Genomic DNA, 6793 nt, shown 5'->3' with positions numbered 1-6793 from the left:
GTCTCCCTTGAGAAGTGTCACACTCTCCATATCATTATAAATTACATGGTTTTCATTATTCTCATGTCTCTACTGTTCTCTGGTATCACTCGGTACCTAAGCTTTCTATTTCACCGCCAAACACACAGTCTCCACTCGTCTTTCACTCTGTCTTTCTCTCTATGGGATTCTCTCACACACCCTATATGTCTCTACATATGACTCATACCACTAAAATTACTCTCTCTATCTCTCCTGTAGACACAACATTTGTTGCGGTCTCCTTTTCGTCTCCATCCCAGACTGACATTATTCATTAGTTTACCGATGAGACAAACCCGACTACCGTCTCCTCTCTCTCTCTCTCACAGACACACACGCACAACTCCTACCACTAATATGTGAATGGAAAACGAGATTTTGTTATACCCAAACTATAAAGGACTGGAGGGAGTGATTGCTCTGACACGGACGCGACCTCTCATAGTGCATGCATTGAACCGGCACGCCGGCCAAGAGGGCCGCACTCACTGCAGGCCCGGCTGAGCACGCCTCCTCGCCGCGTGCAACCAGCTTAAAACCACCCCGCCTGCCTTCATTGAATCCGCGCGTGTGCCGGCAACACGTCCTTCCGCAAGCCAGCAGGCATTTTAGAACACAAAAAATGACTAAAATATAATTAATTTATGCATGGTCTTGACTTGTTGTGCTCGCACTGGTAGCAGGAACTAGTAGAGGATTTTCTTTATTTATAACTCTCCTCACATTTTTTGGCTTTGAAGTGAATCATGGTTGTGGACATTATGTATGAATGTGCAGATATCTGTGAACATGAGTTTGATGTGGAAGTTGAACTTGGAATGTCGGGCTTGCGCGTGAACTATACCATGTCCAATGCTTCGTCAGTTATTGTTTGGAAAGTAATTGCTATTATTACATGACCCAAAAAAAACATTTTGTTCCACATCAGTAGATGCACGGACATCACAACAGGCATGCTGACTGGATAAACATTTGAACCTAGCTATTATGAAGGAAATTTTGTATTGACAACAATTTTAGATAGCAGGAGACGCCTAGCTTGCTCTGCCTCTGCTAGCTTATTTCTGGCTTCTTCCATCTCTTCTTTGGCTTGGATGAACAGAGCATCTGATTGCTCTTTTTGCTTCTTCAGGTACTCAACTACATTCTCAAGGGTTGTTGCACGCTTTCTTTCAGCCTTTACTAATGCCACGAGGACACGAACAGCTGACGACTCCACCTGGCTTGTGTGTAATCCAGCATCATCTGGGAATTTGCACCTTGTGTCTAATCCAGCATCATTAGGGAACTGGCACCTTGTGTGTAATCCAGCCTCATTTTGGAAACATGATCTCGAGGTTGACCATACTTCCCTCCTCGCAGGAACTGCATCCTGACATGAAGTTACTTCTTTTTTAGATCAGTACTCAGAGCAACCTAGATCCATTTAGTAGAAGCCAGATAAACAGAACTCAGAGAAGTGAATTCAAAAGGAAAAAATAAATAAAAACATACTACAAGGTGAGAACACCCACTTCCTACATCAAGCTAAAAACAGAAGCATTAGGACGATTAAGACTCTTCTTATTACACATCGCAGAACACCACGCTTAAGAGAAACATAAACTACAACATATACACATCGAAGAACACGAGGCTACACGAAGGTAATTGAAAGGGTGTTACTTACCAAAGCTCGTTTTACAGGTTCGGTGCAGCTCCTCTTTAACTTGCCACGCTCCTTGAAGATGTCCCAAATATCCCGTGTTTGGTCTTCATTACTCCTCTGCATGTTTGCACTCGTGGTTTTAAAATATCAACATGGCAAGAAAAATATACTACTAGTAATACTCGCGCATCTTGTGGGCAACATTAAAGCACTCGTCTGCCATGTTAGAGCATCTCCAACATGATAAACTACCCATACAAATGCATCTTGATGCGTGCAACGCATGGGAATTTTTCTAGTTCTAAAAACCTTTCCATCATTTGCCACACTACTGGTTGCAGATGAAAAACCTACCCAAGCACAGCGCGATACATGAGCGACGCACAATTACATGCTGATATTTTGTTGGACAATGGAGGCTATAACCAATTACTTTTACAGGAACAATAGCACCTAGGAAATTTGAAGGGTAGGTATGAACAAAATTGGAACTGCACATGTACTGCTAAGTGAATCAATACACACATTACCAATCGAGGAGGAGAACGATGGTCGCGGCGGCCTCTGTGAGTCATGGTCGGCAACTGGAGTCAGTTCATTGTCCATTGGCGTCGGCTTCCGGGAAGCAGATCCGAGACCGTGGAAGATGATGCCAGGGAAGAGGCTCCGTGTACGACGACGACGGTGGACCGGCTCCAGTGCGGCGTACGAGGTCGTCGATGTGGCAGATGCGCTGCGGTGGATGAGTGCGCCGATGTAAAGGGGAGGAGCACGAAGGCTGTGGTGCCGTGGAGAAGTCTATTTTGCGGTGGGGATAGAAATTGGGGACTATTCAGGTGTACTACTCTGGGTGCTGGGGTGGGGTTGGCTGGGTAGGGTGAACCTGAAGTTATGAAAATAGCCCCCTACCAAGCGTCATCCGTAGGCCTGTTCCGAAGGCTATGATGGTAACTTCCCACTGCTCGAATCAGGGTCGCGAGAGATTTTCCCGCCGACCTCAAAATTTTGTGACACTGGACTCCCCGTGTGGCGTGTTGAGTGATTCAGCTAACCAACTAGCGAGTAGTAGTAGTAAACTCTGCATATTAGGTTTGACGGAAGTCAAACTTCCTAATGTTTGACCAAGTTTATAGAAAAATATAAACATTTACCATAGGAAATATGTATGATGTGAAAGTACATTCAATAATGAATCTAATGGTATTTATTTGTTATTGTATATGTTAATATTTTTTGTTATAAGCTTTCTGAGAGTTTACAAAACTTGACTTTGACCAATGCTAATACGCGGACTTAAATAAGAACGGAGGGAGTACACATTTGTTTTCTTAGTTTGTAGCGAACTAATCATTTGTTGAAATTGTGAAATAAATATATTAGGCTATTGACTTCGAATGTAATGGTCTATGCAATTCAATAGTTACAATCATTGTCGAATCCCAAGATGTATACAAGGTTTATAGTACTTCACAACATGCTCAAACTCACATAATCCTAGTCAAATGAGAATCTAAATGCATTACATAATTATTACTTTGTAGGATGCAACAAGAACAACCATAACTCTACATCAGCCATTATAGAAGCAACATTTTGACATATCCCAATGTGTGAATGAAACGTGCAGAGAGAGCTTTTGAAGATGGAGCAGATAGGGCGGGAAAGATTGTATGTATGTGGACGAGAGAGTAGGAGACAAACCTAACGAGATAGAGAGAGAGATAGAGAGAGAAAGAGAGACGAAGAAGTTAGGTCTGTGAGAAAGATGCATACATGTAATATACATGAGATGCGTGTGCATATGGATTCTGTATATGTGGAAGGAGAAGAGACAACATGTTTGATGAGAGAGCAGGAAAAACATGGACGAGAGGGTAAGGATCTCGTGGGTTGAGGGATTGACAATTTTGTGCGGGGGAGAGAGGGATTGGTAATTTTGTGCTAGAGAGAGAGAGGGTGGGGGGAGGAGTCAGTCAGCCATCGTCACATCACCCTGCTTCCAAATGACCCTGCATTCTCTAGCACGGTGTGGTCGCCGTCTTCGATCTTCTCGTTGCCCTCTTTGAAGATTGAGGTGCTGTGCATGTTGGGGTGCAAAGAAGCACAAGCGAGAGTGGTCGCCGTATAACCTTGGATGGGGATGAATTGTGTGCTTGGGGGAGTGTGTGTGTGTGTGTTGTGCTGCGTGTGTCTCTCTCTCTGTGTGTGTGTATGTGTGTGTGTGTGTCAGATATTGAGAGAAAACAAACCTAAGGAGAGAAATGGGTATTCACGAAGAGATTGTGCGGGCCTTGAGGTGGGCAGGGGCCGGGTGAGGGTGTCAAAATGTGCGCGTTGATGCATGTGTTGCATGCGACCGTGCGAGGGACGGACGAATCGAGAAAGATGGTTGTTGTGTTACGGATGCTCCTCTCTTTGTCTCTCTCTCCCTCTATCTCTCTCTCTCTCACACACACACAAGTAAACTAGAAGACCGTTCTCTCATGTATACACAACGTATCGGCATCTGTCTATGTCTCACTCATGCACAATCATTTGCACATTCACACCTCTCTATGTCTGTATCACACGCACAACGTCTCCACATTGCCCTTCCGCCACAACACACATATGGACACATACACACGTTTTCTCTCAGTCACACACACAAAATCAGTATTAAAAAAATGAGGGCGCACCTAAAACGTGCAAATCCAAATAAACACAAACTGGAGCTAAATTCAAATATATGGAAATATTGCAGCGTCATGAACTTTCACAGGGAAAAAAAGTTGAGTAATGTTCCAGGATTGTTTTCACACACACAAAAAGGTTCGGTGGATGTCCTTCGAGAGCGACACGGTGACACACCGTTCGATCGACCGCGCGGCCGCAGATCACGCGCTTGCACATGATTCCGTATCATGGCCGTGGTACTAAGGCTGGTCACAATGGGGAAGAACATAAGCTAGTAACTAATAAAAGCGCTGCCTAAGTCTAATGTTTATGTGTACTAGTACGGTTTTCTTTTAAGTTTGACCAACCTTATATATAAAACTAAAGTAAGCTCCCACACGTGCACTCATCAATATGCCGCCGGCGCCGTTGCGCATGCCGACGCCCGCCTGCTCCGGCCAACAATTTCTCGCCCATCACCGCCGTGTCACCGCCATCCCTGTGCCATGAAGCCGAAGGCTCGACCGCTCACGTCGTCTGCAGTCCCTCCTCGCGATGCCGCTGCGCTGCCAAGCACGCGAACAGCTGGTGGAGCCGCGTCTATGCATGCAGCGTACGAAGAGGAGGACGAGCGCGTGCTCCAGCATGCCGGCGAGGAGGAACTAGCGTGTCATTGTCGTCTCCGCCCGCGCAGAGGAGGCGCACATGGTGGCTATCACGGCGGAAGCCGGTTGCGCGCACGTCGAGCCCGCAAACCAGGTGTGGACGCGGAATCTAGCTTCGAGACCTTGAATGCCACGTGGATCCTGCAATCTGAAGGAGCAATTTGGGTCAGTCGACTCATGTGAACCGTTTGATGCAACATGGATGGCTAGAAGGGCTTCTTCCACCTCTTCTGCCATCTTCTGCATTCGCTCCGTCGAACTTCTTTCACAAATCAACTGACCCAAATTATACTACTAGTACGAACGTATTATGTACAGTAGGAACACGAAGATACGAGCAGTAGTACCAACTGCAAGAAGAACATTAGTAAGACATAGTACTAGTACTACTGTACGTACTAAAGAGTTTAAATAATGAGAAAGAACATAAACATAGTTCTGCTGGGGCCTCAGCACAACACACCCTTGAAAATAAACTAATAAGCAACTAGTCCGCTTGACACTGCAGTAGAACCAGCATGAGCGACGGCACTGCCACCTACTTGGAGTCCGAGTCAACGTCCTCGACTTCGTCCTCGTCCCTCTTCCTCTGCCTCTTCACCGACGCTTCTTTGCTTGAATCGGACACTGGGCTCTGCTTCTTCATCAACCCTTGTAGATATTTAAACAAAGGTAGGCATCCATTGCTGCGTACAGGATGTGATCTTCATCTAATGTCTTCGACTCCCATGCATGATGAAACTCGTGATGAGGTTTCTTCAGTTTAGCATATGAAGGATCAATCATGGCTGCTGCCAGGGTCAGCATTGAAGGTTGAGAGGAGGACACCAGGTGTCGGTGTAAAAACCGGTGGATCTCGGGTAGGGGGTCCCGAACTATGTGTCTAGGCGGATGGTAACAGGAGGCAGGGGACACAAAGTTTTACCCAGGTTCGGGCCCTCTTGATGGAGGTAAAACCCTACGTCCTGCTTGATTAATATTGATGATATGGGTAGTACAAGAGTAGATCTACCACGAGATCAGAGAGGCTAAACCCTAGAAGCTAGCTTATGGTATGATTGTATGTTGTCCTACGGACTAAAACCCTCCAGTTTATATAGACACCGGAGAGGGCTAGGGTTACACAAGGTCAGTTACAAAAGAGGAGATATACATATCCGTATTGCCTAGCTTGCCTTCCACGCCAAGTAGAGTCCCATCCGGACACGAGACAAAGTCCTCAATCTTATATCTTCACAGTCTAACAGTCCGGCGAAAGAATATAGTCCGGCCGTCTGGAGACCCCCTAATCCAGGACTCCCTCTGTAGCCCCTGAACCAGGCTTCAATGATGATGAGTCCGGCGCACAGTATTGTCTTCGGTATTGCAAGGCGGGTTCCTCCTCCGAATACATCACGGAAGAATTTGAATACAAGGATAGTTTCCAACCCTGCAAAATAAGTTTCCACATACCACCGTAGATAGAATAACATTTCCACAAATCTAATCTGCTGACACGTTTTGGCAACACGACATTATGCCATGGCCCAGTAATTATTTGAACCGTTTTTCTTCAACCGGCTCCACACATAACGCGACGCAGTTTTTTGACACGTCTTGTCAAAGCAGACACTGTGTTCCCCTAATTACGGGATTCTCATTAATACGGTCATGGGTAACCCAACCGTATCTTGGACTCCTAGATTATAGGCAAGTCCCAACGGCTACGGAGAGGACGCTTGATATTCACCCTCTTTATAAAGGGACAAGGCTTTCACTCTTTCCCTCCCGTGCTCAATCGAATCCTTCCCCCGCCTCGAGTTCT

The sequence above is a fragment of the Triticum urartu genome, chromosome 1A (assembly GCF_056163025.1).
Source record: "Triticum urartu cultivar PI428250 chromosome 1A, HENAU_Tu73, whole genome shotgun sequence".
In the NCBI taxonomy this organism is placed as follows: domain Eukaryota; kingdom Viridiplantae; phylum Streptophyta; class Magnoliopsida; order Poales; family Poaceae; genus Triticum; species Triticum urartu.
The sequence above is the reverse complement of the archived record's forward strand: the minus strand, read 5'-3'. Positions refer to the sequence as shown.